This window comes from Syngnathoides biaculeatus, chromosome 7 (genome assembly GCF_019802595.1).
Source record: "Syngnathoides biaculeatus isolate LvHL_M chromosome 7, ASM1980259v1, whole genome shotgun sequence".
NCBI classification, from domain to species: Eukaryota; Metazoa; Chordata; class Actinopteri; order Syngnathiformes; family Syngnathidae; genus Syngnathoides; species Syngnathoides biaculeatus.
In genome coordinates this window covers 31,145,908-31,157,476 of record NC_084646.1, presented here as the reverse complement: position 1 = coordinate 31,157,476, position 11,569 = coordinate 31,145,908, and the positions used below count along the sequence as shown (strand labels likewise).

At 38.8% G+C, this 11,569-nt stretch overlaps 1 protein-coding gene across 2 annotated transcripts in view; it reads left to right on the top strand.

Moving 5' to 3' along the window:
• Nucleotides 1–11,569, top strand: part of exoc2 (exocyst complex component 2) — a 138,633-nt gene that overhangs the window by 57,003 nt on the left and 70,061 nt on the right. The window lies entirely within an intron of this gene.

Sequence of the window (11,569 nt, the reverse complement as noted above, 5' to 3'; positions counted from 1 at the left end):
AATGTGAAAAAAAAATTATGAATTTGAAGAATCTGATTTAAAAACTGTCTGGTTTGTTAAACTGAAACTAAATTCTATCCTGATGGAACTTCAGTGGCAGAAGTTTGTCATGTTGCATGATGCATTAAAGTAAAGCATTAGTGTGGTTTGTTCAATATTATTTACTCAACTTGTGTGAACCTCTGTAAACATGACCTCCATGGTGAAAGCAAGGTGAGGGGCATACTGTGGATTTGAACTCTCCAGCTCTTAATCACATTTTATGGAATGAAACAAGATCATATTTAGTATGTGCATATACAAATGTTTATTGATTAACATGTTGCTGTATTAAGTCAGTCTTGACAAAACCATCCTAAACAAATTATAGTTTCACCTTAAGTTCTTTGTAAAAAAAAATAACTTGGTTTTGAAACTTTTTCAGTGCTGTGATACTTACAGATGATATCACAAATTCTTCAACCATTTTGCTTACTCTAATTAGAGTCAATTTAAAAGGCAAATTTTGCACCAGAACAACAAAAGACATTTTAGAGTCGAAATTGTCACATAATGCCAGCAATGTCCATCAATTATTAGTCCAGGATCAACACCCACGCATTACTTTCTTGCAAAGAAAAGGGTCATGTTTATCAGCTGGGCATAAATCATGTGAACACTGCATCATCTTCAAGTCCTGGGGGTGGAAATTCTACTCGAATTCTCTGCACGGTACATGATGGTGTAACAACACTGTTGCTCTTGCCGAGAGGCTCCCAACACCACCTCACCAACTGTCTGTACGCTACGTGGCGATTTCTTTGATGTCCTACTGTGAAGGCGTTTCTGCCATAATGGTATTGAAAGACATGCCAGGCTGTCTCCAATACTAATGGGTTTAGACAGACTAGGGGAAAGCCTTCGTGGTTAATGCAAGCCAAGGCGGTTCCATTCAATTTTCTGGGTGGTTTCTGTAATTTCCGTCCAGCAGCAGCATTCTCTCCGGGAAGGCATTGGCTGGCAATTTCTACATTTACACCTGGGTAAAAAAAATACAATCAGTTAAAATATTTGTTTTGTTTTAAGCACAATGTAGTATTTCATTACTATCTTTTGCTTGCAAAGATAAGGCTGAAATAATGCAGCTCTGGTGTAAAGCCCCATCATGTATTCAATAATTATCTTCTGACTAAAAAGTGACATTATGACATACTTGAATGTATGCAAAGCTACCTTAACAACAATTAAGAAACGGACGATGTTATAGATGTGATCTTTAAACACAGAACAATACCGAAGGTTTCAATTTTTGTTTTATGCCGACTCAGTCGCTAGTACAACAACAAACGACTCACTGTTGTGTGCAAGCAACATCAGACGTTTAAAAGTGTTTGAATTATATTGTTTTGTCAACAAGGTGTACGGTAGATTTCTCGAGGCACGTACCAGTCTGTGTTTTGGTGCGAAATTCCAGGTCAACCTCGTTAGGTCTCGCCGAATACCATCCTTGTGTTGCGTTCGTCAACTCCGGTTTGAACAAATATGGTTGAATTACACCTGCATGGGATGTTTTTCGAACATGGGTATAATTAGAAAATTCCTCATCTTCAGTTCCTTCCACAGAGCATTCGATAAAAACCTCTTCATCACTGCTGTCTATCTCCTCGAGATCCCACTCGCAGAGTGTATGACTGTTTGTTTAGGAAGCCATTTTCTTTACTGGGGCTGTCTGTACATGACGTAACACGGAAGCAGCTTCAACAGAGCCTCGGTTTGAACCAGTCACTGGCGGCATTCAGATTCCAAACAAAATGTGCACTTTGGCGCTAATTTGTGTTGAGAGTTTTTCAAAAATGTTTTAGGAAAAATTAGCTGTTTTGTGTGGTATATAAATAAAATATAGGTCCTCTGGATTAGACCTTTAAAGTACCAGACATTAATTTGAGCAACCAAATTTCACTCCTCTTCAGTCAACACAAGTACATGGTACTGTCATTGGAAGTGTGTTTATTGCTATGCTATTATGGTTACTTAGCTTCTGTTAACATTTGGCACAAGGTGAAGTCAGCTTTTGGACCTTAAAGTAACATAGTATATATGCAATCAGGTTACATGGTCTTCGAGCATTGGTATGAAGAATGATGCTCCAATAACGTAGTACGAAATGTAGCTTTTAAGACTACTATCGTAGTGTCTAGTGTCATCAGAAAATCTTTTGGCTAGTTTTTTTTTTTCCCCAAAGAGCAAACAAATTTTGTATGAAGCTAAATATTTTGGATGATGCCAGTAGGACATCTTCTGAAATAAAGACATGCTTTACTCACCGTCGAGTGGTGAAAGAGTGGTTTTGGCTATTGTGACTGGATCACGCAAACCTCAGTTTCACATTGGGGCCACACCTTGGACAAAGCTGCTCTGGCTGAATGAAAGACTGATAGTCTGTCCAGCCTTGTTGTTTGTGAAATGTTGAAATTTGAGATTTTGTATTGTTGTGTCAAAAGGAAGTCTCCAAGTGGTGCAGGAAACAGAAGAGTTACTGTGTTCCAAAAATTCAAATTCCCAGGCCCAGTTCCCTTAGCCTCAGCCTCGACAGGAGTCAAAACATCTCCAACTTTAGAAACTAGGGATGCTGTATTTTTATTCAGATTCATTTTTGTCCTCAATAGTTCCAGGAAGTGAAGCAGAAGCTAGAGCTCTTTCTCAAGTTGTGGCTGACCTTGTTATCCGGAGTTTGACCTCATGTTTAGGTTAGATGTAACGTCATCAGGCTTTTAGTGTCACACAGGCAGAGGACATACAGCTGGCTAAAGGAGACTATGTAGATATAAGGGAGACATGCTCTCTTTTCATGTTTGTTTGGTAGTCTTCCTGTGTGCTTGATCTTATTTTCTCCCGTGTGTACACTGTGAGAAAGTGTTGGCCATTTTATTATATCGACAAGAATTGAATGCTGGACTTAGCTTCCTTTGAGCAGCTGTCAAATTTTTGGGGTGGATGTTTATCACACTTAAATCTTTCTGATCACCAAATCAATTATAATATTGCACTAAGACAACCCAATTAACTGCAAAATACTGTTTTATCATGGTTTTCTTCTATTTATTAAAATTTATTCATCATTTGCTAATTTTGTTCACATTTATTTATTTACTAAAGTCATTTACTCATTTCTTTACTGAACTCATCTTTCCCAATGTGAAAATGTACTATAATTATTTGCGTATAATGCACATCCATGTAAAATACCCACCCCTAATGTTGACCTCAGAATTCTGGAAAACCTTTCAACCAATGTAAAATGCATTTTTACAATGCATGATCTTGCGTCTACCCATATGATCAAATCATTAAGTATTATCTGTATTTTGAATTTAAATTAACAGAATTATTCTGAAGTTAAGCACTTTATTGGAACACAGAATATTTTTTTTTCAATTTACTTGCTCTTATTTTGAAATTCACTGCCCTGTTTTTATTTAGTAAATGGGAACATACACAGATGTGCTCATATGTTTGATTACCCAGGCAAAATTTGTAAAATAGGTAAAATTCTTCAAAGAAAACATTAAGTGCCTAAATTATCAAGCATTTCAGAAAAGCATTATCATTAAATTTGGATATTTGGAAAAAAATGTTTCACAAATTCTGACAGGGTATGTAAACTGTAGGGTATGTGAGCACAACTGTACATATATAGAGTCATACATACCCCTATTATATGGTAATGAAAGTGTAGGCTACACTTTTTTTAACCTGTATGAGGTGGTGGCATATTAGAATGAAAGTGTATACTAGGGGTGGCAAACCAGGCAGAGAGCAATCGCCACATTATTTACCGTGTTACAGCTAAGAGCCACATGATACACATGAACACCGTTCCCTCCGCACACATACCTTTGCACAATTATATAGAGCTTGTGGACATGACGTCACCATTTTCACGCGCCATATTGCCGGTCAAACAGAGCTACTCGACATTGTGGGAGAATATTTCCAATACCTGAGACCTGTTGTGCTCTTGGTTGTCACAACAGATGAGACAGATACTCAAAGAGATCATTCTTTAGCATACCAGCTGAAAAGACCAGAAAAGATCTATAGATTTCGGCAATTAAACGGGATGGCTGGTCCCCAACTAAATACACACGCCTGTATAGCGATCACTTAGTTTCAGGTAGGAATTTATGATGCCAAATTGACTCATTTGAGAACAATGCATATTTATTAAAAAAAAAAAAAAAATCAAGCAGAGAGGTTTAGAAGTGTGCATGTGACCGCAATACGCTTCTGTGTACGGAGGAGCCGACTCCCCGTCCTCTTTTTTTTTTTTTTTTTTTTTTTTTTTTTTTTCCCCCAATCATAGTAAATGAATGCGGTTTGTGTAAAACCGGGGCTCTTTTATTTAAATATTGGTATTTGTATTGAATACTAGCATAAAAGATTGACGGATTCTGGCAAAGGTTAATGTATAGCCAAATACGCGTCCGCGTTCACGAGCCGTCAACCTGTCACTATGTCAGATTTATTCCAACAAAGTATTTGTATTCGTACAGACTTTTATATGCTTTCAAACTTTTCTGTCTAACTCTCGACGACTTATTCACCAGATCCATGTGTGTATCCAGTTGTCCAAGACAAGCGGAGGCAAATTAACAGTTCAATTTCTCATCAGCGAAAACATCAACTTCGGCATTAAATATGGGTCCTCTATGCCAAGTGTCTCTCATTTTTTCATGTACCTTCGTTTATTAGCACCTTCTAAATGTTTAACGGTATCGGACAAAACTCTGAGCGTCGTGCTATAAGACATATTTTTGTTTCATCTCAACGGTCTTAGCATTGAACAATGCTTTGTTTGACCTGCAATATGGTCAGTCACGTGATTTCGGTGGCGTAGGTAGCACGAGCTATATATATTGTGATTGTCACACACCAACATAACAGGGAAAAATTGACTCCTACAGCATCCAGATCATAGGCTAGTAATCAAGAAACAAAAATTGTGTGCTCTATCTCAAATAGAAAAACTAGCAGTTCAACCAAGTTTTGTCTTGTATGTTATAATTCTCTTCTAAGACAACACTAAAATACTCACATAATTGGAGGTCTGAGTGCAACTGTAAATCGGTGGCCATGCCAATGTGTGATATTGTCTGTTCAACAGTGGGGTGGGTGAGTTAAAGGTCTCATACCATTTATTTATGATTTTGTTTTCAGGACACAAGATTTCATTGACATAACTGAGGCATTTTTAAAAATATAAATTCCCCTTCATTGTCTGTAAAATAGGTAATAGATGTCTGACACAAAAGGCAGAGTGGCTAGCACCTTGGTAACAGGTAAAAAAAATACCAGTAAAAATCACTGAGACAGGCAGTAACACGCTACCACAGCGCTAACAGGGCTGGACTGGTTAAAGTCACTTCCTCGGCAAATATAATCGACCGGTCTCACTCTTACCTTTTTCCACTCAAGTGTCCCCTTGTGGCTATTAGAAAAAAATGCACAAATTAGCTGCATCACCGCATAAACCGCAGGATTAAAAACCTGTGAAAAGAAAAATCCCAGTTTATAAACCAGAATTATGGTAATTTTCATTAATCACAGCAAGTTGTCAAGATCCCGATACCATCATTCCCACCACCATTTTTATTGCAACTGTTGCTGTGCAGTTTTTATTTTATCAAATACTGTTATTTTTACACCAGATGTGACAGGCTGCACAACTCGTAAAAAGTTAAAGGCTTCTTACTTACATAAGTTTGCTTTGTCATAAACGCTATTTCCTCTTTTGTCCTAATAATTTGTTTTGGTATCTTTTTTGTGGGGTTAGGTTATGACGTCACTGTGGCTATCCTTTGTGCTGTTCGGCATTGTACTCTAGTGTAACCCATGTTTGCAGGTTTTTTTTTTTTTTTTTTTTTTTTTTTTTTTTTTTTTAAGATGTACTGGAGTTCTCCAAGTTGGGGCTGTCACTATGGTTTGCAATGGCTGGGTGCCACAGACTGGTTTCCTCGGCATTTTTGGTCATTTCCGGTAGCTCTTTACACTTGCCTTTTCATAACAATGAACAAAGCAATAACAACAGTGACTGTTGAACAGTCTCTGCTTTAATAAATGGATCTAAATGACCAGATGGAATGTTTAATTCTGCTGCAAAATTGATCAAGAAGGTGGTGGCATAGGCAACTTTCTGTGGGCAGAAATATATTATATATGTATGTATGTATATATGTGGCGCGTTACGCAGAGGATTTTTTTTTTTTTTAATCGGGGTGGAGGTGGGAGACCTTTTCTGGGAAGCTTCACCACTGTTGTCAATGGTCTGAGTTTGCAATAAATAATATGTAACACAAACAGTGATGAAAGTCCTCTGGATTTTCCCGGGATTCCGGATTTTCAAGTTTTCATGAAAATTCCTCCGGAAAATTGAGTAAAAATTGCCTAAAATGAATCCGGATATTAGTTGACAACATTGAACGAACATGCGTTTGAGTTCGTTGTTTTGCTCTCACGTGCGTAGCCATGTTGAGGCACTAACACGAGAAACAGTGACGCCCCTCCCCTCGCATTCTTCTCAAGAGGTCGCTTATTTTGTGTAGTCTTGACATTCATTTATGTGTTTATTTCATAAACGTTAACTAACTAAGCCTACTCCAAAACAACCGGTATTCACCCAGCTGAGCATATACGGAAGTTAGGCCAAAAGCGCATGTTCAGAGCTGCCTCACGTACTGCGAGCGCATTTACGTCAAAAGTCATCAACATCATGAGCCATGTCAAAGGAAATTCAGTTACACCAGGGGTTCTCATTGCGTCGATTGCGAGGCAGTGTGACGGCGTGCCCCCCCCCCTCAAAAAAGACAGACTGTCATCCACCTCGTCGCTTTATTCAGGTGTGGCCAGTACATCGAGCGCATGCACATAAAGGTGCGTTCTAGCAAGCCGGCCTCCTATTTACTGCAATCGCGGCGATGTATGCTCCCCCCACCCTCCCTCCCACAACAACACGTATCACGATTGGCGACAGGAATGATTATTCCAATGTATCGCTAGCTTGTTGCCACGAACGCCGATTATGTTGAACTAAACTTTCAGCATTTTCAAAACATTGTGGGTATAGACTGTTCATGTTTATTCTTTCACAGGCCAGTACATTTAATTTTTCTTCAGATAGTTTGTCAGATCAACAATTTTTATTGATGAAAAATTTTAAATGCTCATGTTCTACTAATATTAGTTGAAATTTGAAATTATCATTTCTGAGTTTGAAATTTTAATTTTCTATTTTAGTTATGTATTTTATTTTTATTTACAGCTATGTTATTAATCCAGTAAGTTATTTTAAGGCCATCCCTAATCACACCCGCAACTTTATCTGCGACCATGACTGACCACACCCGTAGAGTTTTCAAATGTGAGTGACTATATATATCTCAAAATATACTAATATATATATATATAAAGACAACTCATTATACGATTAGTATTACTAGATCTATATCTAAGATAGTGAGCAATGTAGTCGAGTATATCAGTACAACGCGAAATAGGTTTGAGACTTAAACATAAGTAATTACTACAGATCAACTTCTTTAACATGTTTTGCTGTACGGTGTAGAGATTCTAGGATATATTTTCGTGTATATTCTATATCTATACTGTAATTGTATAATGTGGCAAAAAGGACAATTTTAGATGTCTTTTTACTAAATAGCTCACTTAATACATTTGTCTTGAGATAAGATGACATATTTTAAGCATATTTTAATAAAGAATGTGATTTTGTGCTATCCAGTGATAAGGGGTTGGAGGGCAATAAAATCTGCGCTTGGCCCTTGGGGAACTTATGCCCAATTTTTGGGGGGGTCAGGACTTGGAAATCTTACTTTAAATTTTTGTCTGAAGTTTGATCACATATATCGCCAGAATGGACCACAGCCATCCATTTTTTAGAAAATTTCCCGGGGCGGCATATCCCCGGATCCCCCTAGCAGGACCTCACACCTTCAGTCTTCATATATGTAGTTTCAGGAATTTTCACGAAAGTCCACTTTCATCTCTATATAAAGAAATGTTTTAACGTCTCTGACTGTGGTTCACTGGTGTCCCAAAGCAAATGGCTTACCTTTTTCTCAATGGACAGATTTAAATATCTGTGTTTCTCAATTGTTAGGGGTGGAGGGATTTTCTTTGGATAGCATCAAGATGCAGTTCTTTTTTAGATCTTATCTACTTCACATTGTCTAGAAAAGTTATTTCTTGATTCAACAGAAGAAATCATATTTGGCAGTAATGAGAGCTGGATGTGACAAGGAATGGAATTTTGTTTTCCTAAAACTGTGTATAATCACCTAGCTGGAGACAGGTGGGGTGACCCCAAGGAACATGCTTTCTTTTTTGGGTACGAGAATGAAGTAAATGTACATCCACCACAGTAGGTGGCAGTGGGTCCCTCACTCTCAGTGTGGCCAGAGAGAATTAGCTCAATGGTAAAATATGAAGTTAGTAAACCCACCATAGAAAATTTGTAACAGGGCTGAAAAGAGAGGCAGAGAGAGATTGAGAATGTGACAGAAAGGTAAGTCTCCTGAAAGCTAAGTCAAGGAAGTATGATGAAGCATAGCTAGCACTTGCCTTCACTGTGACTCCGGTAAGAATCGAGGGAAGACCGGTGTGTTTACCGTGTCTAAAAACATTGGCAGCGGACAGCATGAACCCAGATGAACAAAGGTGTCCTGAAGACATTGCACCCTGATCAAGCTGATAAGCCACTTGAGTTTTTTTCAGTGAAAACATGCTGAATATTGCTAGGAATCATCCTGCTTTGTGAATCCTGCTTCAGCAAACCAGCGAGCTCTGTTGACATAATATAAGATGCCATACCAAATTCCTCAGTGCAAAAAAATCCACACTGAAGTTGAGGAACTAAAACTATCTGCAGCATGAGACATGGTCTCTGTCATGCTAGGTGATGACAGTATTGCGGAAAGACTAAAGCATGGCTAATGAAGTTATCCTATTTTAGGAGTTAATCTGTATTATTCTTTTTTTGTATTCCATAATGTTACGGATACAGTGTTATGGTGAGAATTACTTAGAACAAGTATATAGACATTTACAGTGGGGGGGCACAAAATGTTTTCATGTTCCGGGGGGGGTGTCAGAAAATAATTGAGAAGCACTGGTTTGGATGCATCCATTTTCTGAGCAGCTTATCCCCCAAAGGTTTGCAGGAATAGATTTTGATATTTTCCATTAATCAATAAAATTATTCTGTAGAAATTGCACTTTGTATTCACCAAGGTTGTCTCAATGTAGTCTTGAAGTTAGCATTATGAGCTGATGCATTTAAGTGTGATAAATGTTCAAAGAAATAATCCAACCATGCCAAACCTGCCCATGCCATGTTGAATGTTTTTTCAAAATACAGTGCTTAGAAAATTTTATTAGATCACCACCCAATTCAGATCATACAGCTATGGTAATGACCAAAATCCTTTTATTTCTGTCATTGTTAAATTCAATAGTACAGAATATGGTTCATGATTTAGACCACAGCAATACTTTTGCCCTTGTCATTTACGCTATTTCTTCTTTTGTCCTAATTTGTTTTGGTTGGGTCACGTACCCTGCCTCCTGCCCGTTGACAGTTGGGACAGGCTCCAGCACTCCCGCGATCCTTGTGACGTTAAGCAGATAAGATAATGGATGGATGCATGGATGGATGGATAGATTGATTTGGTGGCTCTTTTGTGGAGTTAGGCTACTCCGTAGACAAGAAGTGAAGGGTACAAGACAGGGCTGAAAAGATCCATAAGGTTTTTAAAAATGCCATGTTTGAATAGTACGTTTTTATGTTTCAGTCTCTGCCTTGAGGCTTCTGTCTGTTAGAATGGACTGATGGATTTATTTGACAAACTCTGCTCTGTCTTTTTGATGTCCTCTCGCTCTGGTATCTTCAAGCTTCTCTGAGTTTGGATTGTAGGGGATGGAAAGAGACAGACGAGGAATGACTGGATGGTTCCCCTCAAGTTTTTCTTTCATGTTCTTTTATCCCCATTCTAGAAATTAATGGATATTTGAATTGCTTCACAAGTATGTAGAAGGTCTCCTTTTCCAAATCTCCGCCCCCTTGTCAATAAACCCACAATGCGGCTCTCAGCAACCAGCCACCCACTGCTGTACAGCATTTATTTATTCACTGGGTGAGACACACCATTAACTTGCTCTCATTTATGTTTGATCCCCTTTTTTTTTCAGATTCCCTTTCCATCTTATGAGGACTCCATACTAAATGATTCACAGCATCTGAGCATTTCTTATTCACTTATCCTCCTTCACAAGTCTTTTTAGGCATCATTGCCTCAGATTTTTCCAAATATTGCTTCTCAAATAAAGTACCACCTCTCCACCCCATACAATCAATAAGACTCAAACTTGTAACATGGCGAAGACCAAAGACCTGTCCAAAGACACCAGAGACAAAATTCTACAACTCCACATGGGTGGAAAGGGCTACGGAGAAATTGCCAAGCAGCTTGGTGAAAAAAGGTCCACTATTGGAGCAATCATTAGAAAATGGAAGAAGCTCAACATGACGGTCAATCTCAATTGGAGTGGAGTCCCATGCAAGATATCACCTCATGAGCACTGGAAGATTAGAGTATTTGAACACCCTGCTATATTGCAACTTCTCCCGCTTAGAAATCATGGAGGGGTCTGAAATTTTCATCGTAGGTGCATGTCCACTGTGAAAGAGATAATCTAAAAAGAAACATCCAGAAATCAAATGTATGATTTTTTTTTTAAAGGATTTGTGTGATACAGCTGCAAATAAGTATCTGAACACCTGAGAAAACCAATGTTAATATTTGGTCCAGTAGCCTTTGTTTGCAATTACAGAGGTCAAACGTTTCCTATAGTTGTTCAGCAGGTTTGCACACACTGCAGGAGGGCTTTTGTCCCACTCCTCCAGACAGATCTTCTCTAGATCAGGCAGTTTTCTGGGCTGTCGCTAAGAAACACAGAATTTCAGCTCCCTCCAAAGATTTTCTATTGGGTTTAGGTCTGGAGATTTGCCAGGCAATGCCAGAACCTTGATATGCTTCTTACAGAGCCACTCTTTGGTTTTCCTGGCTGCATGCTTCAGGTTATTGTCACGTTGAAAGACCCAGCCACGACCCATCTTCAATGCTCTGACTGAGGGAAAGAGGTTGTTCCCCAAAATCTCACAATACATGGCCGCAGCCATCCTCTCGTTAATACAGTCCCATTTACTGATAAACACCCCCAAAAGTATGATGCTACCACCCCCATGCTTCATAGTAGGGATCGTGTTCTTGGCAAACTTAAGACGGATCTTGACATGTGCTGGTTTAAGCCGGAGAACCTTCCGTGCCATGCATGAGTTCAAACCATGACGTCTTAGTGTATTACCAACAATCACCTTGGAAACAGTGGTCCCAGCTCTGTTCAGGTCATTGACCAAGTCCTGTCGTGTAGTCCTGGGCTGATTCCTCACCTTTCTAAGGATCATTGAGACCCCACGAGGAGATATCTTGCATTGGGCTCCACTTTGATTGAGATT